The 23,646-nt window shown below is 42.2% G+C and overlaps 1 pseudogene; it reads left to right on the top strand.

Moving 5' to 3' along the window:
- Positions 1 to 6,937: 6,937 nt before the first annotated feature.
- On the top strand, positions 6,938 to 8,543 carry LOC118387985 (E3 ubiquitin-protein ligase TRIM39-like; annotated as a pseudogene).
- The last annotated feature ends 15,103 nt before the right edge of the window (positions 8,544 to 23,646 follow it).

The raw sequence follows: 23,646 nt of genomic DNA, 5'->3' as shown, positions 1-23,646 counted from the left end.
CAACTATCACTGCCCGGCCATCCTGTGTTCCCATAGCGAGCATTAATATCAGAATGACCGGTAAATGCATTTACAACCATATTTTAATTTTTGGGTTACCAGTTGCACAACAATGCACGTGCATTTGCAATATGATTCTATAGTGAAAAAAACATCACCTAATGGACATGATGAAATCAACACAACAAGTGATGGAAATGTACAACTATCACTGCTTTCGCCATCCTGTGTTCATCAGACCAGTCAATTTCACATTCCTGCAGGATTTTTATAGCATGACAAATTCGTGATGGTACCTGCCCATTGAACCATATTGCAAATGCACAGTGACTTTGCAAAAGTGAGAAAACATAAACAAATGGACATGATGAAATCAACACAACAGGTGATGGAAATGTACAACTATCACTGCTCAGCCATCCTGTGTTCATCAGACCAGTCAATTTGCATTTTTGAGCATGTCAAATTTCATATGGTAAATGCACATTGAAACATATTGCAAATGCGCGCGCACTTGCAATATGGATTCTATAGTGTAAAAACATCACCTAATGGACATGATGAAATCAACACAACGAGTGATGGAAATGTACACCTATCACTGCCCGGCCATCCTGTGTTCCCATAGCGAGCATTAATATCAGAATGACCGGTAAATGCATTTACAAACCATATTTTTATTTTTAAGTTACCAGTTGCACAACAATGCACGTGCATTTGCAATATGATTCTATAGTGAAAAACATCACCTAATGGACATGATGAAATCAACACAACGAGTGATGGAAATGTACAACTATCACTGCTCGGCCATCCTGTGTCCATCAGACCAGTCAATTTTGCATTTTTGAGCATTTCAAATTTCATATGGTAAATGCATTGAAACATATTGCAAATGCGCGCACTTGCAATATGATTCTATAGTGTAAAAACATCACCTAATGGACATGATGAAATCAACACAACGAGTGATGGAAATGTACAACTATCACTGCTCGGCCATCCTGTGTCCATCAGACCAGTCAATTTTGCATTTTTGAGCATTTCAAATTTCATATGGTAAATGCACATTGAAACATATTGCAAATGCGCGCGCACTTGCAATATGATTCTATAGTGTAAAAACATCACCTAATGGACATGATGAAATCAACACAACGAGTGATGGAAATGTACAACTATCACTGCTCGGCCATCCTGTGTTCCCATAGCGGGCATTAATATCAGAATGACCGGTAAATGCATTCACAACCATATTTTCATTTTTGGGTTACCAGGTGCCTATTTTCAATCACCAGTTGCACAACATGCGTATCCATCAGAATATTTTAAACAGTCCATAAAGCACTCAGGACTGCCCCCATAGATAGAGGGCCGTAGTAGGGTACTCCCATAGCGGGCATGGATAATAGGAGTCCCGGTAAATGCATTTACAACCATATTTTAATTTTTGGGTTACCAGTTGCACAACAATGCACGTGCATTTGCAATATGATTCTATAGTGAAAAACATCACCTAATGGACATGATGAAATCAACACAACAAGTGATGGAAATGTACAACTATCACTGCTCGGCCATCCTGTGTTCATCAGACCAGTCAATTTCACATTCCTGCAGGATTTTTATAGCATGACAAATTCGTGATGGTACCTGCCCATTGAACCATATTGCAAATGCACAGTGACTTTGCAAAAGTGAGAAAACATAAACAAATGGACATGATGAAATCAACACAACAGGTGATGGAAATGTACAACTATCACTGCTCAGCCATCCTGTGTTCATCAGACCAGTCAATTTTGCATTTTTGAGCATGTCAAATTTCATATGGTAAATGCACATTGAAACATATTGCAAATGCGCGCACTTGCAATATGATTCTATAGTGAAAAACATCACCTAATGGACATGATGAAATCAACACAACGAGTGATGGAAATGTACAACTATCACTGCTCGGCCATCCTGTGTCCATCAGACCAGTCAATTTTGCATTTTTGAGCATTTCAAATTTCATATGGTAAATGCACATTGAAACATATTGCAAATGCGCGCGCACTTGCAATATGATTCTATAGTGTAAAAACATCACCTAATGGACATGATGAAATCAACACAACGAGTGATGGAAATGTACAACTATCACTGCCCGGCCATCCTGTGTTCCCATAGCGAGCATTAATATCAGAATGACCGGTAAATGCATTTACAACCATATTTTTATTTTTGGGTTACCAGTTGCACAACAATGCACGTGCATTTGCAATATGATTCTATAGTGTAAAAACATCACCTAACGGAGATGATGAAATCAACACAACGAGTGATGGAAATGTACAACTATCACTGCTCGGCCATCCTGTGTTCATCAGACCAGTCAATTTTGCATTTTTGAGCAAGGTCAAATTTCATATGGTAAATGCACATTGAAACATATTGCAAATGCACGTGCACTTGCAATATGATTATATAGTGAAAAAACATCACAAAATGGACATGATGAAGTCAACACAACGAGTGATGGAAAGGAACAACTATCACTGCCCGGCCATCCCGAGTTCATCAGGCCAGTCAATTTTGCATTTCTGCAGGATTTTTGAGCATGTCAAATTTCTTACGTCATTTGGCCCACAAAAAAAAATCCTTATGCACAATTAAAAAAATATATAAAAAAATATGATAATAAAATTGGACAAAAGTATATTCATACAGTTCTTACACATGTGTAATTGACAAAAAATTGAAAGAATTTCAAAAAACGGTCCAGAAAGCACTTTTTAAGGGTGTGTGAAGTTTTTACAAAATTTTGACATTTTTGACTTTTGACTTTGACTTCCTATGAAATCATATTGGAATTGGACAAAACATATTCCTTATGCGCATGTAAAAAAAAAAAAAAAAATTATGATAATAAAATTGGACAAAAGTATATTCATACAGTTCTTACACATGTGTAATTGACAAAAAATCGAAAGAATTTCGAAAAACGGTCCAGAAAGCACTTTTTATGGGTGTGTGAAGTTTTTACAAAATTTTGACATTTTTGACTTTTGACTTTTGACTTCCTATGAAATCATATTGGAATTGGACAAAACATATTCCTTATGCGCATATAAAAAAAATTAAAAAAATTATGATAATAAAATTGGACAAAAGTATATTCATACAGTTCTTACACATGTGTAATTGACAAAAAAATCGAAAGAATTTCGAAAAACGGTCCAGAAAGCACTTTTTTAAGGGGTGATAAGTTTTTGAAAAAAGTTCATTTTTTCAAAATTTTACTTTTGGACATTAATTTGGGTTACATATCCAATATGAAAAACCCCGGTGGAGCGCATTTGCCCCCTGTTGAATTTTTAAAGTGTTACAACTGGCAATTACCATATGGCATTTGCAATACACTTTGGATGAATCAACGCCGAATTGGGTGGTATTGGCCAATGTGTATATGGTTTGTCCGATGCCAATGACATGCCATTCATTTTTGTCCAATACAGGGGGGTATTCCCTTACAAATGTAATGGTATTGTGAGCTTCCATCGTTTCCCGGTTGATGTAGAGCTCAGTAGCAGTATGTCGTGACAACTTTGCTGTCACCAAACACACAAAGGTATGTAGTACACATTTAGTCAAAAGTCAGTTTGTTCAGGGAAAATTAGGGCGGCGACAATACCTAAAAAGAGGTGTTGTTCCTACTGTCTTCGTGGGGAACTGGCACATTCAAAAGAGACCTGGTGTTTGGGAAAGAAGACTGAAACCCCCTGCTCCGACTGTGGGGGATGAAGAACAAGGTGCGCTGCCTATGTGGACTGTGCCATCTCTGATCCGGTCCAGAGCATGGGCCAAGCCAGTGTAAATGTACATGTGTTTATGTAACGGATGTGAAATGGCTAGCTTAGTTAGCGGTGCGCGCTAAATAGCGTTTCAATCGGTTACGTCACTTGCTCTGAGACCTTGAAGTAGTAGTTCCCCTTGCTCTGCAAGGGCCGCGGCTTTTGTGGAGCGATGCTTCGTGGGTGACTGTTGTTGATGTGTGCAGAGGGTCCCTGGTTCGCGCCCGGGCATGGGCGAGGGGACGGACGTAAAGTTATTCTGTTACATTTATTTGCTAGCAGCAAAATAATCATTTCTTTAATCTACGACATGTATCAATCATTTGTGTGGAGCTTGTATTGGCTTTAATTAGGCAATGAGTAACAGGAGTGGGGGAAAGAAATCAAGTAAACACAGAATAGCCAGAATGCAAGATAGAATACAATGTTAGAGATGTGTAATTGATTAACTGAACTGTGTCACGCCTTGGTCTTAGTATTTTGTGTTTTCTTTATATATTTGGTCAGGCCAGGGTGTGACATGGATTATTGTGGTGCGTTTTTTGTCTTGGGGTTTTGTGGGGTGACTAATTAGTCTATGGCTGCCTGAGGCGGTTCTCAATCAGAGTCAGGTGATTTATCGTTGTCTCACATTGGGAACCATATTTAGGCAGCCATATTCTGTGAGTGTTTTCGTGGGTGATTGTTCCTGTCTCTGTGTAGTTTCACCAGATAGAAAAACCAAAGTGACTGAGCCTTTTTCACTTGTTTTGGAAGAGAAGAGAACAAGCGCCATTCTCATTGCGGAGATGGTGCTAAATTCATCAACACGGTTGGTCCCTGGGATTGGGCTGGCCAACACGATTCGGTTTGCTTGGAATGCTTGGAGCCATTAGGACGGGAAACTTTAGGAAAGATAATATTGATGGGGATTCTAAAGCTGACGGTGAAAGACGTGTTTTGTTTCCAAGGCAACTCATTGGAGGGAGCATACGACGTGGCACTATATACAGAGGAAAAACACGATGATATCCTGAGAAGGGCAAGAGCAGTGGGAGGTGAGAGGCCGATGAGCCACTACGAAATAACAAGCCTGGCGAAGAACAACTTTAGGGTTGTAACTGTCAACATTTACAACCCTTACGTTAAGGACGAAGAGGTGAGGGCTTTTCTGGGGAGATACATGGATAACGTCTCCTCAGCAAGGCACCTCAAAGACTCCCTTGGGTTTTGGAATGGGAGGAGAGGCTTCCAGGCCCTCCTCAGAGAGGACCCAAAGGGACATGGTGGCTACCTCCATCCTCCTGCTATGTTCTCCCTAGGGGCTGACAGGGGGACGTTGTTTTATGCACGTCAGCCCCCATTTTGCAGGCGCTGTATGGCCTACGGACACATATTTGCCTCGTGCAGCACAAGAAAATGCAGATTTTGTGGATCTGAGGAACACGAGGCGAGGGATTGTGACAAGCCTAAGACGTGTGTGGTTTGCTCCCATGATTTGGTAAATAGAGGAAATTTCCACGACAGAACTTGTTCTCAACTAGCCTACCTGGTTAAATAAAGGTGAAATAAAAATAAATAAAAAAGTATCACAACTAAAGTGTCCCAATAACTTCTTCACATTAAGAACATTACTCCGTTTTACAAGGGGTGTAGAGCCTAACTGGCATATAAAAACAGCGCGTGAGTTTCAAATTTGGGGAAGAATTTACATCATAAAAATGCACATTTATAATAAAAGCCTTACATGCAATCGCCTTTGCAGTCACTTTGGATAATGGCGTTTTCTTATAGGCAACTGCCATGTGCGCATTGCTGTGCTGATAATGTGAATAAATAGCCTAATCGTTTATCAACATTTTAAGCTAAATGTCTTGATCCGTTGCATCAGCCACATCGAGTAAAACATTTTTATGCTAGTGGTTGTATTAATTTGGCATCTATCGCATCCCACAACTGTACCAGACCATGTTTTCTCTCACAGAATGGAATATGTCAACTTTTGTATTACGGGGTATAGTAGATGGACATAGGCTAGTGCTTTTGCTGTTTGTTAGGCCTACTCATCTTGTTGGCTGACAAAAAGTAAATGTGGACAGTTCTTCCAATACCTTCAATATGCACCTCGGAATTGGATAAGGACTCGCGCAGTTGCATACCAGATGTGTCTGTCTTCACTTGTAGCCTGTGAGAAAGACCCAATTATGTGATGGAGAACCGTGTGAGTGAGAGGTGCTTCAGAGCATGCAGCACTCAGGGAGAATGGCACAACGGCCACTGTCCGCTAAAAGCATGGATTTTTTTAGGGTGCAATACAGCCACACTAAGGTGATTCATGCAGCCTTACAATGTATTAAAAATCTAAACATACAGTCCAATGTTTGTAGGATAACTAAAGTTACATTAATAACTCTAAATTAAGCATATAGGAATACCTATTTCTTTGTTAATCGCTCAACACAGAATAGCCGCGCACTCCCTCAAAAAAAATCCTTTCTATTTGATTCAGCTTTGTTCAATTGTATTCATACTATGAAATAATATAAAATAATGCCAATGAATTCTATGAAAATCTTCTCTGCTAAATGAACTAGTGTAGCTCACAGCCATTTGACATAGCCAGATCAGGACCTAACATAAGGACAACTCAGAGTATGCTATTCTTCTGTTCTTCTGAAATAGACTACATTTTCTTCAGATCATGCTTCTTTAGACCTGTCTAAAATAAATACATAATTTTTGTGAAGGTGTAGGCTATATTACCTGGATTTATTAGACTTTTTAAAATGTAGATGTTCCAAAGTTCTGCGTCAGTGGCTTGTAGGCTATGTGTGGAAGCCAGGAGACGCTAAATGTGTTTGTTAATTAACGGTATATTACTGTGAGACACAGTTATTAGCTTGACAATCACCGGCTGATGACATTTCGTGACCGCCACAGCCCTACACGTTGCGTTTTATATTTTTGTTCAGTATAGTAGTTACATTGTATTAGTAAGTGCCTTTCAGGTCACTCAAAGACACTTTACATAAGCTCATGATTGTATGACCAACAAAGTATCAAGAGCTGACTCATTCCATTAAATGCTTTATCGTTTCACCTTTTCTCTCTGTCTAGATATGGCGTCCTCCAGCAGTTTCCTGTTGGAAGAGCAGTTTCTGTGTTCTATATGTCTGGATGTGTTCACTGAGCCTGTCACCATTCCATGTGGACACAACTTCTGTAAGGCCTGTATCAGAAAGTACTGGGAAAGAAATGACCTATGCCAGTGTCCAATGTGTAAAAACGTGTTTGATAAAAAAACAGATATTTTTGTCAATAATTTAATTTCTGAGATGGCTGCTCAGTTCAGGAAGTCAGTTCAAGTGAACACTACCAGCAGCCCAGACCAACGCCCTCCTGAGCCTGGAGAAGTGGCCTGTGACGCCTGCACTGGCACGAAGTTCAAGGCTCTGAAGTCCTGCCTGGAGTGTATGACCTCTTATTGTGAAACTCATCTGCAGCCGCATCAGATAGCCCCAGCCCTGAAGAGACACAAGCTAATTGCCCCTGTGGAGAACCTAGAAGACAGGATGTGTAATGAGCACAACAAACTCCTGGAGCTGTTCTGTAGGACTGACCAGACATGTGTTTGTCTCTTGTGCATGAAAACAGAACACAACACTCACTACACTGTCCCTCTAGAGAAAGAGTATAGACAGAGAAAAGTTCAGCTGGGGAAGATGGAGGCAGAAGTGCAGCAGATGATCCAGGAGCGACTTCAGAAGGTTCAGGATATAAAACACTTAGTAGAGATCAGCAAGAGAGACGCAGAGGGAGAGATAGAAGACATTGAGAAAAGCCAGGCTGAGTTCATTGAGGTAGTTGAGGAGAAGGAGAAAGCAGCAGAGAGGAAGGCTGACGGGCTCATTAAAGAGCTGCAGCAGGAAATCGCTGAGCTACAGAAGAGAAGCACTGAGCTGGAGCAGCTCTTACACACTGAGGACCAGCTCCACCTCCCCCAGAGCTCTCCATCCCTCAGCACCCTACCTCCCACCAAGGACTGGTCTGAGATCAGTATTCACACCAGTCTGGGTGTGGGGAACCTGAGAGGAGCTATGTCTAAGCTGGAGGAGACACTCTGGAGTGATGTGAAGAAGTTGATGTTTGATACTGAAATTAAGAGAATTCAGCAATATGCAGTGGATGTGACTCTGGACCCTGATACAGCACATCCCGGTCTCAGCCTGTCTGAGGATAGGAAACAAGTGAGACATGTAGACAGGAGACAGAATCTCCCTGACAACCCAAATAGATTTTCCTTATGTACCGGTATCCTTGGAAAGAAGGGCTTCTCCTCAGGGAGATTCTACTATGAGGTGCAGGTCAAGGGGAAGACTGATTGGGATTTAGGAGTGACCAGAGAGTCCAGCAACAGGAAGGATTGCATTACACTGAGCCCTCAGAATGGATACTGGAGTGTGTGGCTGAGGAATTATGTATCAGTACCAGGCCAATACCTCTTCTCCTGTCTGCCTCTCCCTGAGAGAGACGCTTCAGAAGGTGGGGGTATTTGTGGATTATGAGGAGGGTCAAGTCTCCTTTTATGATGCAGAGGCCAAGTCTCATATCTACTCTTTCACTGGTTGCACCTTCACTGAGAAGCTCTATCCATACTTCCGCCCTTACAAAAATAATGATGGTAAAAACTCTGCCCCTCTGATCATCTCTCTTGTCAGTCTCTGAGTTTTCCATTGTCAGGCTCTGACTTTTAAAGCCTCTGCTGAGTGAGCTATAAACATTTGTGTTTGTAAGCGTTTAGATTTGGATGCTGTTATCACAGAATTCAAATAACTAAGTGGCAGTTACATTTGCAGAAACCGTACTGTATAAAGAATGTCAGTACATAGATATTTTGTATAACATGTACATATATACTGCAAGTGTCTAGGGATAGGCTGTGTGTACTGTGACCTGCTGTTTAGAATGTATGTGTTTGAATTTGTTGTGCAAATGTTATGTATTAATTATAATCTGTCTGTGCTGACTGAAGTGTGTATATCACGCTCATGCAGCATACACCCTTTGTGAATAGTGGATATTAAAGCCAATAGTCTACCACTGAATATGTCTCTATTAGTGACAGCATAACAATAAGACTAGTATATGTACACAATACAGAGGTGAGTATATGAGCCTAGAAAAAATATTACACCATGAGAACAGGGACAGAGGTACTCAGGGGTACTCAAACTATTTGAGAAGGTCCGGTCACACAAATTTCCTAGGTGACAAAGGTCCAGATGGATATTGTAATTTAACGGTGTAGTAACAAACCCCCACCATGCGACCCCAAACTGTTCAAACCCCTCTTGTTGGCAGAGAGAGACATTTGCAATTTCCTGCAATTCTACACAGTATGCCATGGCGTGAAGGGAACATTTTAGCAGTTTTTAAAGAACATTTCTTGAAATTCTACACATTTTCTATTTGCAGGGGTGGACTTGCCTTCTGGAATTTTGGGAAATGTTAGATGGGTTAGTCAATTTTTAGTCTAGTGGGTCTGTCTAGCTTGGGTTTTTGGTGTAATGATGGTCTAGCCAATAATAGGGTCTTCAAGTGAAGAAATGGGCCAGTGTTAGAAATGCCAGGTCAGATTTATTGTCCCAGTCCGTCCCTGCTTATGTGTGTTCATATGATACCAGTAATCAAATCCCGGTCAAATTTAGTCGGGACCCGCGGCCCGTATTGAGCCCGTTTTGGATCTGGCCCGCGGTACGCATATTGAGTAAGGTTGTTGTAGAGTGACATGTTTTCCTAGTAACAGTAGTGGTGTACATTAATGAACAACCACTAGGCTACACTGCTGCACTGTCCTCTCTCTGCCCCATCCCCCCAATCACTTTCTCACCTTATTTATCTCTCACCCTCTCTCTCTTTCCAAAAGCACTGCAGGCACTTGCACGTTCCTCTCTTGGTTTTGAACCACTAATTGACAAAAGAATAAAAGGTGTTTTATATTTACGAGGCTTGCTGATGCACCTGTCTACAACGCATCCTTTTTTGTCCCTCTCTTCCTCTTTTCTCTGGACCTGTAAGCTTCCCAGCAAAGACGTCTCACACATGGATGATTGACATGTTCTGGGGATTCACTCACACGGTTAACGCGTTCGTGTCACACACACACACACACACACACACACACACACACACACACACACACACACACACACACACACACACACACACACACACACACACACACACACACACACACACACACACACACACACACACACACACACACACACACACACACACACACACACACACACACACACACACACACACACACACACACACACACACACACACACACTTCAAGGCACACAATGTAAAAACCTCAGCCAGCTATAGACAGATCTGTTCTGCCTTGTTGTGGTTCTCCCTTTCCACCCTCTGCCTCCACCGTGCCCTGCCATCCGGCCCACACATTGCTCTCTAGCCTGTAGTGGTGCTCAGCCAGCCTGCCACCCTTGGCCTGGGACAGGAGGACACACACAGACCAGGACACAGAGACACAGCCTAGATTCAGGACCAAAACAGTTGTATAGTCAAAGTTGAATAGTTCTACATTATAAACTGGTTAGTTTGAGCCCTGAATGCTGATTGGCTGACAGTCGTGGTATATCAGACCATATACCACGGTTATGACTAAACATTAATTTTTACTGCTCTATTTACATTGGTAACCAGTTTATAATAGCAATAAGGCACCTCTGGGTTTGTGGTATATTGCCAATATACCACGTCTAAGAGCTGTACTCAGGCGCTCTGCGTTGATTCATGTCTAAGAAACAGCCCGTAGCTGTGATATATTAGCCATATACTACACCCTTTCTGGCCTTATGGCTTAAAAATATATATTTTATAAGATAACATATTTAATTGTCTCCTTAAAGAAGAAAGTCAGTTGACTTTACAGGGGGAAAGAAGAAATTGTATTATTCTGATGAATTCATGGAAACAACAAATACTGGGCCGGGTAACTGATCACAGATATCACATCTCTAGCCTGTAAAACAGCTTGTACATAAAGCGTGGCCATTCCTCCTCTAGTAGCTATACTTATCCATATTTAGAGCTATCTGCAGAGTTGTATGATTAGCATAAACCATAACCCAGTAAATGACTATTAGGCTTAATGGAGGAGCTGACAGACAGAGAAAGAGCTGCTGTAGTGATGCCTTAGGAGGTGCTGAGTTAATGTAAGAGAGAGACTGCGGTGTCTGATATAACACTTGATGGGGACATGTGACCTGCGGTAAGTGAATCGATACCAGTGTGTATGATGTGACTACAGAGTGGATGTAAGAGAGACTGCAGTGGTTGATGATATAATATGGCAACACATATAGGGGAAGAGATACACCACATGACCAAAAGAATGAGGACACCTGTTTGTCAAACATCTCATTCCAAAATCATGGCCATTAATATGAAGTCGGTCCCCCCTTTGCTGCTATAACGGCCTGATCTCTTCTGGGAAGGCATTCCACTAGATTGCTGCATGGACTTGCTTCCATTCAGCCACAAGAGCATTAGTGAGGTCGGACACAGATGTTGGGCGATAAGGCCTGGCTCGCAGTCGGGGTACCAATTCATCCCAAAGGTGTTTGATAGGATTGAGGTCTGGGTTATCTGCAGGCTAGTCAAGTTCTTCCACACCGATCTCGAAACAAACTATTTCTGTATGGAACTCACTTTGTGCACGGAGGCATTGTCATGCTGACTTGTTGGAAAGGTGGCATCCTATGACGGTGCTACATTGAAAGTTGCTGAGCTCTTCAGTAAAGCCACTCTACTGCTGATGTTTGTCTATGGAGATTACATTGCTGTGTGCTCGATTTTATACACGTGTCAGCAACGGGTATGTCTGAAATAGTCGAATCCCCTAATTTGAAGGGGTGTCTTAACATGACAGACTGTCTGATATGATAACCTCTAAGATCTTCCCAATGAATGTTAAGACAGAGACAGTGTACTGCACTAGAACGTTGAGGATGTAGTGATGGACTGTCAGAGAGGCGAGGTGGATTGAGCCGACTCTGGCATGAGAGAGGCGGTGTGTGTGTATTCTGACCTCTTCCCAGGCCTGAAAGAAGCAGGTTCTCCAGTGTGTGAAGGGTCTGGTCAGCTGCTTGTCTGCCCACTGTATCTATATCGCACACATCAGCTCCTTGATCACCTGACAACACACACACTGCATGTCAAACTATTGCTAATGTGTATGTATATATGTGTTAGATGTGCGAGTATATGTGTGTGTAAAGCGAGTGAGTGCATGCATGCAAGAGTACCTGGGTCCTCTTCTGGCCCTCACACCTCTGTGTGTTTCAGCTGTTTGAGGCTGTGTGTGTAATGTGAGTGTTCCTCTCTCTCCTCAGCTCCAGGCCATGCAGCTCCACAGCCCCCACCTTCCACTTCCTCAGCTCAGACCATACATTAGCCTATAGGAGAGGTTGAAATGTTGTCTTCTGTTAAATATCATTGTGTTAGGTTAGAGGTAATGAATGGTGGATCACCTTCAGACTGGCGCCTATTACTGGCTGCCCATCTTCAGGCTCCAGTGGTCTAGGATGTTGTTCTCCATCAGGTCCATGTTGTTGTCAAGTAATTATGTAATCAGTGTTCATAAATTCCAATTATATTTATCTGTCTGATACCCAGAGGTTGTAAAGTTCTGGTCTTAAATAAAACAGACAGAATTCCCAGCTCACAATTGATCAGATCCAAATTTATTTGCGAGAGCTCCAAAGTTTTCACAAATCCATTCCTTTTTATATCATCCTAAACTACGCACATACATACACACCAACATAGGGTTTTTCTCATGAGTCTCACCACAGTTTATAACCCCTCAGCTGACTGTTCCAGGCTCCCCAGACACTAGAACTCTGCAGGAGCTCTCCCTGTCCTCTCTTATCTCCACAGATTTATATCCCGGTCGATTCCAACATAGGTTAATGCGCCCCTCCGTTCTCTTTCTACCCCCACATACATTCCTTTCTTCCTAGGTACATGCCAAATAACCCCTTCCTAATAAACAGACATTACTTAATACTACAAGAAAGACAGGGTAGAATTATTGCCAGTTATAGTGCAGTATTCCTCATTTAGTCATTATTGATAAAAAATCCCATAACAGTTGTCTTCAGTGATAAACATGTGTTTCCATGGTGACGGGTGGTTCTGGGGGAGGAGGAGCTCGGAGGTGGAACTAGAGAGCTCTCTGGGTCAACCATCAACTCACCAGGCATCGCTACGCAAAGTCAAAGATACAGTTGCAGTCCAGCTGTGCGCTTATGACTGTGCCTGCTTGTGTATGCCTGCCCGTTTGTATGCTGCTGACCCCCAAGCCAGGGAGGTTACACAGCGGTTTGTGTGTTCTTTTTAACTGTCTGTTGTGCGGTGTGGCCTGAGCTCCTCTGTTTCTGACCCAATCTTAATTAAATGACTTAGCAGAGGACACAAGACTGATGACCAAAAAGCCACGAGAAGACAGCTTGACGATGTCCCACCAGACCGTTAGACGAGGCTGTAAATCCAGACACTGTATAGGAGCAGGACAGGCTCAGAGGTTAACTGTCTGTGGTGACCTAGTCTGGGGAAAGAACTACTGTATACCACCAGAGGGGCCTTAAACTTTTTACATAGCTAAAGAAATCATGAGTCACACATTTGTCTAGTAGTTTGGTCATGTTATGGTTACCACTGATCACTGCCCTAGCGACAGACACTAGACCCTTGTTCTAACTACAAAGATTTTCCTCTCCAAGTCTAAACCATGCTAAGCCCTAATGTGGGCAGCGTGTAGCTAGTACGGGATATGGCTCGAAATCGTTCCCTAATCCTGTAACAAGTGCGCTGAGAGTTGGGAAGTAAGTTCAGGGAGTGAGTGAGTGATTTAATTTAAAAAATAAAACACGAACCACAAACAACTTATAGACATGAACACAGAGTCAATAACACCTGAGGAAAGAACCAAAGGGAGTGACCGCTATAGAGAAGATAATCAAGGAGGTGATGGAGTCCAGGTTAGTGTCATGAGGCGCATGTGCGCGAGACTATGGTGAAAGGTGTGCGAGATAATCAGCAGCCTGATGACCTAGAGGCCGGAGAGGGAGTATACGTGACAAATCCAGGGATGGAATATGTTGCTGTACTCCTAATTATCCCATTATCCAAACTAACAAATCGCTAAGATTGAAATACGGCTAGTTTTTTATTAAACTGACGTTTTTGTCCTCATGCTATGCTAGCTAGGCTAAAGCAGCCCATTGGATTCCATGAAAATCTGAAGTGTTGGGGTGAGTAGCTATCGGAAGTGTTGTGCAATCAAATTAGTTGCTTTTACATACATTTTGTGCTAATTAAACTCACGATACTATTTCCAATTACTATTTTAGGATATTTGTTGATGTAAAACAAATCTTAATTGCATCCCCTTTTGTGGTGTATGTTTAATTAATGTGTGGTCGGATCCATCGGTTGTTGGTAGGCCTGTGTCCTATGGGACCATTTCCTGTTTCAAGCTATTTAACCAAATATTCTCTTCCTCTCTGATTTAACCCATTTGCTCAGATCAATCGGGTCGGTTGATCCATAGTAGGCCTACTACTTACAGTGCCTTGCGAAAGTATTCACCCCCTTGACATTTTTCCTATTTTGTTGCCTTACAACCTGGAATTAGGGTTTGTATCATTTGATTTACACAACATGCCTACTACTTTGAAGATGCTAAATATTTTTCTTGTGAAGCAAACAAAAAATAAGACAAAAAAACTTAACTTGAGCGTGCATAACTATTCACCCCCCAAAGTCAATACTTTGTAGAACCACCCTTTTCAGCAATTACAGCAGCAAGTCTCTTGGGATATGTCTCTATAAGCTTGACACATCTAGCCACGGGATTTTTGCCCATTCAAGGCAAAACTGCTCCACCTCCTTCAAGTTGGATGGTTCCTACTGATGTACAGCAATCGTTAAGTCATACCACATATTCTCAATTGGATTGCGGTCTGGGCTTTGACTAGGTCATTCCAAGATATTTAAAGGTTTCCCCTTAAACCACTTGAGTGTTGCTTTAGCAGTATGCTTAGGGTCATTGTCCTGCTGGAAGGTGAACCTCCGTCCCAGTCTCAAATCTCTGGAAGACTGAAACAGGTTTCCCTCAAGAATTTCCCTGTATTTAGCACAATCCATCATTCCTTCAATTCTGACCAGTTTCCCAGTACCTGCCGATGGAAAACATCCCCACCGCATGATGCTGCCACCACCATGCTTCACTGTGGGGATGGTGTTGTCGGGGTGATGGGAGGTGTTGGGTTTGTGCCAGACACAGCGTTTTCTTTGATGGCCAAAAAGCTCCATTTTAGTCTCATCTGACCAGAGCGCCTTCTTCCATATGTTTGGGGAGTTTCCCACATGCCTTTTGGCAAACACCAAACATGTTTGCTTATTTTCTTCTTTAAGTAATGGCTTTCTTATGTCCGCTTCCATAAAGCCCAGCTCTGTGGAGTGTGCAGCTTAAAGTAGTCCTATGGACTGATACTCCAATCTCCGCAGTGGAGCTTTGCAGCTCCTCCAGGGTTATCTTTGGTCTCTTTGTTGCCTCTCTGATTAAATGCCCTCCTTGCCTGGTCTGTGAGCTTTGGTGGGCGGCCCTCTCTTGGCAGGCTTGTTGTGGTGCCATATTCTTTCCATTTTTTAATCATGCATTTAATGGTGCTCTGTGGGATGTTGAAAGTTTTGGATATTTTTTTATAACCCAACCCTGATCTGTACTTCTCCACAACTTTGTCCCTGACCTGTTTTGAGAGCTCCTTGGTCTTCATGGTGCCCCTTGCTTAGTGGTATTGCAGACTCTGGGGCTTTTCAGAACAGGTGTGTATATATATTTGTTAGATTAATTTAGTTGTTATGTGTTCATTAACCAATTCAATTTAAAACACTCTGTCCATTTCTAAGAATTTGTAAGATCCTTAATTGCATAAAATAGACAGAGACCAGTCAACTGAAATTAGCCAATAGCGTTTATTCTCGAGAGCGCTGGTCATAATACAATATACTGTACGTTGGTTTATGTACCACACATTTCGTCATAGCGTCTTGAAGACTCCTACTCTCCGACAAGGACAAAGCAGATTCAAAAGTCCATTCCAACCCACTAACGCACACTCTATACCTGGATTATCTCCTGAAGTCTCACCACAGTTTATTACCACTTAGCTGACAGTTCCAGTCCCCCCCAGATACGGAAAACCCGGAGGGGCTCTCACTGTCTTATTTTATCGCCACAGAGTTATAGCCAGGGCAGTTCAAACATAGGTTAAGGATTCTCTTTTCTTACTTTAGGCACACACACATGCATTCCTCTCTTACCCCCTCCAACCTAGTTGGAGCTGTGTTTATTATTTTTAATTACTCCTTGTTCATGCTACATAATCTCTAATCCTAATGGTTAAATTTCTGGGTAGAATTATTTAATCGTTTATCTTAAACATTGATAAAATATCTTAACAATACTGAGATCATGTGACACTTAGATTGCACACAGGTGGACTTTATTTAATTAATTATGTGACTTCTGAAGGTAATTGGTTGCACCAGATCTTATCTAGAGGCTTCTTAGCAAAGGGGGTGAATACATATGCACGCACTACTTCTCCGTATTAATCTTTTTGAATTTTCAGAAACAAGTTATTTTTTTCACTTCACCAATTTGGACTATTTTGTGTATGTCCATTACATGAAATCCAAATAAAATCCATTTAAATTACAGGTTGTAATGCAACAAAATAGGAAAAATGGCAAGGTGGGTGAATACTTTTGCAAGGCACTGTAATCTCTCAGGTATTATCCTGAGCTTTATGCTACTTACTGTCAATTAGGCTAGGCAGGCAATGGGAATAGGGCTACACGAATTCATTTGAACTTGAATTGAATATCATGGCATTCAATTCTAATTGAATACGACTAGCTAGCTATTTCAAGCGTTTAAAATGCAATTTTCATTCAAATGGCGAACAGCACTTGTCCCTGGCCTGTTAGGTGAAATTGACAGATACCAGCTGAGTGTTGTGAGCCAATGTTGTCTTTTGACGCAGAGAATCTGTCAGCAGCGATAGACGGTTGGGGCTTGATTGTCACAGTCAAGCATTGTTGCCTCTCCCCCTCGCACTCATTCTGTCAAAACATAAATTACTGTCGAAGATAAATTACAAAGCCTATTCAAAGATTTTTAATAACCCAATGTTCTATCTGTGGCTTAGTTATAGCAGGCCTAGCTAAAATGTTGTTGGCAATGCTGTTTACCTAAAAAAATCTAAATCCATGGCAATATGAGTTTTACACATGCTGTCCTCTCAAAAACATTTGCATTCATTAACCAGGTCCTGGCAGAGTTTTGCAGACTCAGGACAACTGAGCTTTGGAGGAATACGCAGATTTAAAGAGGAGTCTGTAATTTGCTTTCTAATGATCATGATCTTTTCATCAAAGAAGTTCATGAATTTATCACTGCTGAAGTGAAAGCTATCTTCTCTTGGGGAATGCTGCTTTTTAGTTAGCTTTGCGACAGTATCAAAAATACATTTTGGATTCTCAATTAAGTTGGAAAAATAGGATGATTGAGCAGCAGTGAGGGCTCTTCGATACTGCATGGTACTGTCTTTTCAAGCTAGTCGGAAGACTTCCAGTTTGGTGCGGCGCCATTTCCGTTCCAATTTTCTGGAAGCTCGCTTCAGAGCTCGGGTATTTTCTGTATACCAGGGAGCTAGTTTCTTATGACAAATGCTTTTTTGTTTTTAGGGGTGCGTCTACATCTAGGGTATTACACAAGGTTAAATTGAGTTCCCCAGTTAGGTGGTTAACTGATGTTTGTACTCTGACATCCTTGGGTAAGTGGAGGGAGTCTGGAAGGGCATCTAGGAATCTTTGGGTTGTCCAAGAATTTATAGCACAGCTTTTGATGATCCTTGGTTGGGGTCTGAGCAGATTATTTGTTGCGATTGCAAGCATAATAAAATGGTGGTCCGATAGTCCAGGATTATGAGGAAAAACATTAAGATCCACAACATTTATTCCACGGGACAAAACTAGGTCCAGAGTATGACTGTGGCAGTGAGTAGGTCCGGAGACATGTTGGACAAAAGCCACTGAGTCGATGATGGCTCCGACTTTTCCATGTGAATATTAAAGTCACCAAAAATGTGAATATTTTCTGCCATGACTACAAGGTCTGGGAACTCATTGAGGAACGCTTTATATGGCCCAGAAGGCCTGTAAACAGTAGCTATAAAAAGTGATTCGGTAGGTATTGTGCATTTTCCAGTACGTATGTGGCAATTATTTATTTCAGAAGGAGTTAGCAAAACTGGTACTCTATATGTGTTCTAGGTCCTTGGACACCTTTAGATATGCACCTATCGGTTATTCTTGTAACTATTATAGCCAACTATGGTTACACCTCTTGGGTCTTTTCCAGAACAGGGGTGTCTCTCTCAAAAGATTTAGCAGGATGACATGTATTGGTTTTTCCTGTAGAGTGCCACGGTCTGTTGCTATGATCCCACATGCATTAAACTATTTCTGTGACTCTACAGGTTCCATGTCCTAATATGATAGCGGTGGCTAAATGCCATTAATAGGAGTTACTATGAGTATGAATAAGGAGGAAAAGTGTATAAAACGTGTGTGCCAAGACTGGAAGGCAGTTCAGGATCCAAACTCTGTAATAAAAAGTCTATTTGAACTCCCATGCGCCCGTATTTTTGAAATATATATTATTGACCAAATATTTCCACGACATAGGCTGAATAGATTTCCTGACTAGAAGCTCAAAAGACGAAAACACAGTTTTTTTGTTTGTTTTGTAAATTTAAATTTTATATCGTAAATTTTAGCAACACCTCCACCTTTTACGGGATGCATGGGGGATATGGTCACTAGTGTAACCAGGAGGAGAGGCCTCATTTAACACAGTAAATTCATCAGGCTTAAGCCATGTTTCAGTCAGGCCAATCACATCAAGATTATGATTAGTTCATTGACTATAACTGTCTTGGAAGTGAGGGATCTAACATTAAGTAGCCCTATTTTGAGATGTGAGATATCACAATCTCTTTCAATAATGACAGGAATGGAGGAGGTCTTTATTCCAGTGAGATTGCTAAAATGAACACCGCCATGTTTAGTTTTGCCCAACCTAGATTGAGGCACAGACGCGGCCTCAATGGGGATAGCTGAGCTGACTACACTGACTGTGCTAGTGTCAGACTCCACTAAGCTGGCAGGCTGGCTAACAACAGCTTGCTGCCTGGCCTGCACCCTATCTCATTGTGAAGCTAGGGGAGTACAGCCCTGTCTGTGTTCATAGATAAGATGAGAGCACCCCTCCAGCTAGGATGGAGTCCATCACTCCTCAGCAGGCCAGGCTCGGTCCTGTTTGTGGTTGAGTCCCAGAAAGAGGACCATTTATCTACAAATTCTATCTTTTGGGAGTCAGAAAACAGTTTTCAACCAGCAATTGAGTTGTGAGACTCTGCTGCCAGAGACAATTACTCGATGCTGACACATATTTCTCGCTGATTTACATGCTGAAGCTATGTTGGTGCTAATGTGGATAACAATATCTCTATACTCTCTACACTCACCAGTTTTAGCCTTAGCCAGAAACATATTCAGATTAGCCTTAACTTCGGTAGCCCTGCCCCCTGGTAAACAGTGTATGATCTCTGGATGATACTGCGCTAATGGAGTCGCCAATGACTAAGGGTTTTCAATTTGTCAGAGTTAATGGTGGGAGGCTTTGGTGACTCAGACCCCATAATGGGAGGAGGAGAGACCCTAGAAGGCTCGGCCTCTGACTCTGACCTGTTGATGAATGGGGAGAACTGGTTGAAAGTTTGGCTGAATGAGCGACACCAGTTGAGCATTCCTACAGCATTTCCTTCCAGAAGCCATGTGAAAATTGTCCGGCTGCGGGGACTGTGAGAGGGGATTTATACTAACGTTACTATCTGTACGTATTGGTGGCACAGATGCTGTTTCATCCTTTCCTTGCCTAACGATTACGTCTGAAGCTGGGCTTGCAGCACAGCTATCCGTGCCATAAGGCGATCGTTCTTCTGTATATTATGAGTACAGCGACTGCAATTAGAAGGCATAATGTTACTACTTAGCTTTGGCTGGTGAAGGCCCTGACGAACCACGTCCATATAAAGCGTCCTGGGTGAAAAAGTTTAATGAAAAACGGTAATTAAAAAGTAAAAACCGTAAAGTTGGCAGGTAGCAAAATAAGGTTAGCAACAAACCGCACAGCAGCACGTAAACAAGTCTACAAGTTGTGACCGGAAATGATGTGCATGAGTTAACAAAAAACAGACCTTCCTAATAGAAAGGGCTATGAAACTCTGTATTGTGTGTATTGTAGTATTGTAATAGTAAACAGATTGATGTTTTCACAAATGAAATACCTTGCATAAGCAGCCAGCCTCCATACCGTATCTCTAGAATACAGTGTTATCGATCTCCCAGTCTCTCTCGCCCATTCAGCCTGATAGCTAAAGTCAAGTAGATCAGAGGTGAGAGAGCTAAGACCAGACTGGGAAAATATCCAAGTTTTTACATGGTGTCATTTGGTTCAACGGCTTGATTGCCAGTCTTTTGACAGTTTAGTTTAATTGCAAACTACAAGAAATGTATCCACCCCTTCTGTGTGTGTGTGTGTGTGTGTGTGTGTTTACTTCTGTCCGTGTGTGTGGAAACAAATTGAGTGAGTAATGCAGAGAGACAATGTTTCGCTAAGCTGTTGAGCAGATTTTTCATGCTGGTGTTTAGCAGTGGCGTTAATATGACCATATTTTCTATTCTCCCCCTGCTAGACCTCCCTCGTTCATCATGACAGGAATCTCTTTCAAAAGAGATTAGATGATAGTACTGTATCTAAATACTATAACCTGGATGAAAAATAAAACGGGGCTAATCTTAGAACTAAGACATGGACAAAAGTGTGAATCACTTGACTATTTCAGGTCCAGGCATATCATCAACTGAATAAGTACACAGGTCTTTTCCACTTATTTTTGGACTTCATTGGTTTTACGCACCAAACAGAGAGTGTTGGGTTGCGTGATTGTAGGGGAGAGGGGTTCAGTTGACAATTCATGTAGACATAACAGTTTTTAAAACAGCTTGTCCCTGGTATGGGGTAAGTTGAGCATAGTAAGTTGAGCAACCCTTGTCGGGAGTTGTCTGACAATAATTCCCTGGTTCTCAGGCATTACTGCTTATTTCTTTATCTTAAATGAATGCCTACATTCAGATATAGATCTCTCTGTTCAATATCACTTACCCTTGCATTTCTTTATCCTACCTGTTGAATCTACTACACCGGCTGTGACACTCGTTGGATGTGGCAGGGCTTGCAAACTATTACGGGAAGCCCAGTGACGCGAGCCTAACAGATGAGCTAAATGCCTTTGCATGCTCGCTTCGAGGCAAGCAACACTGAAGCATGCATGAGAGCACCAGCTGTTCCCGGACAACGTTGTGATCATTCTCTCCGTAGCCGATGTGAGCAAGGTCAACATTCACAAGGCCATGGGGCCAGATGGATTACCAGGGTGTGTACTCCGAGCATGCCCGAACTAACTGGCAAATGTCTTCGATGCCATTGTCACCCATGTTTCAAGCAGACCACAATAGTGCCCTAGAAAGTGAAGGTAATCTGCCTAAATGACTAACGTTGGTAGCCGTGAAGTGCTTTGAAAGGCTGGTCATTGGTCACATCAACACCATCATCCCGGAAACCCTAGACCCACTCCAATTCGCATACCGCCCCAACAGATCCACAGATGACGCAATATCAATTGCAATCCACACTGCCCTTTTCCACCTGGACAAAAGGGAACACCTACAGTATGTGAAAATGCTGTTCATTGATTACAGCTCAGCGTTCAACACCATAGTGCCCACAAAGTTCATCACTAAGCTAAAGATCCTGGGAGTAAACCTCTCCCTCTGCAACTGGATCCTGGACTTCCTGATGAGCTGCCCCCCTAGGTAGTAAGTGTAGGCAACAGCACATCTGCCACGCTGATCCTTAACACCGGGGCCCCTCAGGGGTTCATGCTTAGTCCCCTCCTGTACTCTCTGTTCACCCACGACTGCGTGGCCAAGCATGACTCCAACACCATTAAGTTTGTAGGCTTGATCCAACAGTGGTAGGCTTGATCACCGACAACGATGAGGCAACCTATAGGGAGGAGGTCAGAGACCTGGCAGTGTCGTGCCAGGACAAAAACCTCTCCCTCAATGTGACAAAGGAGATGATCATGGACTACAGGAAAATAGACATTGGTTACCTTACCCTGTAAGCAGTCTATGGACAAGGAAGGACATGATGCACAAAAAATGCTAATATCGGTCCCATGAGTTGAATGGGATTTGTGCAAAAAATGCAAACCTTTGGCATGTGGAAACGGTGCCAGAAAAACTAAACCATAGCATGGATTGTTATATCTTGTCTGTAGACTGCTTATAGGGCAAGGAAATCAATGTGCCATTTTGTCATTTGGGTGCCTTCAATTGCACACTTTCATTCAAGCTCACATCACTTCAACAAAGTGCTTAAGGTCCAATTTGAGCAGCCAAACAAGTTGGTCTGACACTTTTTCTGGGTGTTTTTCTGAATCTCCTATTGTTCTTGACAGCAGTGTCTGACAGTGTGTTTTTGCAGTAATTGTGTGTGACAATGATGGACCAGTGGTGACTGCGGCAGACTATAAGGAGGCCTTGAAACTAGATTAGGGAGGCCTTGAAACCAGACCTGCTGTAAGAGGTGACTGTTTACTTCTGCCTTCCAGACAGACATGGTAAAATAAGTCAATCTACATACAGGTTTTCATTCCAACCCTGTTTGATTATGTTCACTGCTAATTGACTAATGATCTGTTAGTTAGTAGACTTGTGGTGTGGTAACAGCATAGACAACGTTACTCATACACAGTAGTAGTTAGAACCTGTTACACTATGAATGGCTTTCATTATTTCAGTAGTATAGACTGGGATACAGAGTATTCCTAATTCAGTCACACATGGTAGATAAATGCGGGAAATACTTATAAATTATGAATAGCACAGTGAGAAAGATGAATAGGATCTCGGAGAAGGAGAGCGGGGAAAAGGGGAATTGACAGAAAGAGAGATATTCTTTCATTGCACTGTGTTATTAATGAACAGTCCATTTCCCTGTGGAAAGAGAATGAGCTTGATAAGGTGTTAGAGAGGATTCTCTGTGAGAGGGGACTCCCTCTCTCTCTCCGGGCAGTCATTACACAGCGACGTGGTGATCATCGCTGATTTGCGTATCACTGAGGATTTTTCCTCTGAGCAATGAGCAATACCGAGAAAGGGGGAGGAGAGGGAATGAGAGGGAGTGGAGGCCTGAAGCATAATGGCACACACCACGGAAATGAAACGCGCTCTGCAATTTCCATCTTGTGATTCCCGCAGGTCAGATCCTCCCACCCACTCCACTCACGACGCACAGGGACCATGTTGGGTCACAGCTCACCACAGGAGATGGACACACACACACAACTTGACCCTACAGAGAGAATTCCATTCGAAAATCTCACTATTTTAATATGGCTTCCTCTTCTGATCTCCGCTAGTTCACCTGCTCTGACCTGAAGACTCATCTCCTGACCTCACATATAAGATTTATCAGACATGACATCTGTCCCTAATGCTCTTTAAAAGGCATTATTTCATTGACTATGAC

This window comes from Oncorhynchus keta, chromosome 9, assembly GCF_023373465.1.
Source record: "Oncorhynchus keta strain PuntledgeMale-10-30-2019 chromosome 9, Oket_V2, whole genome shotgun sequence".
In the NCBI taxonomy this organism is placed as follows: domain Eukaryota; kingdom Metazoa; phylum Chordata; class Actinopteri; order Salmoniformes; family Salmonidae; genus Oncorhynchus; species Oncorhynchus keta.
This window is presented reverse-complemented; position numbering and strand designations above follow the sequence as displayed.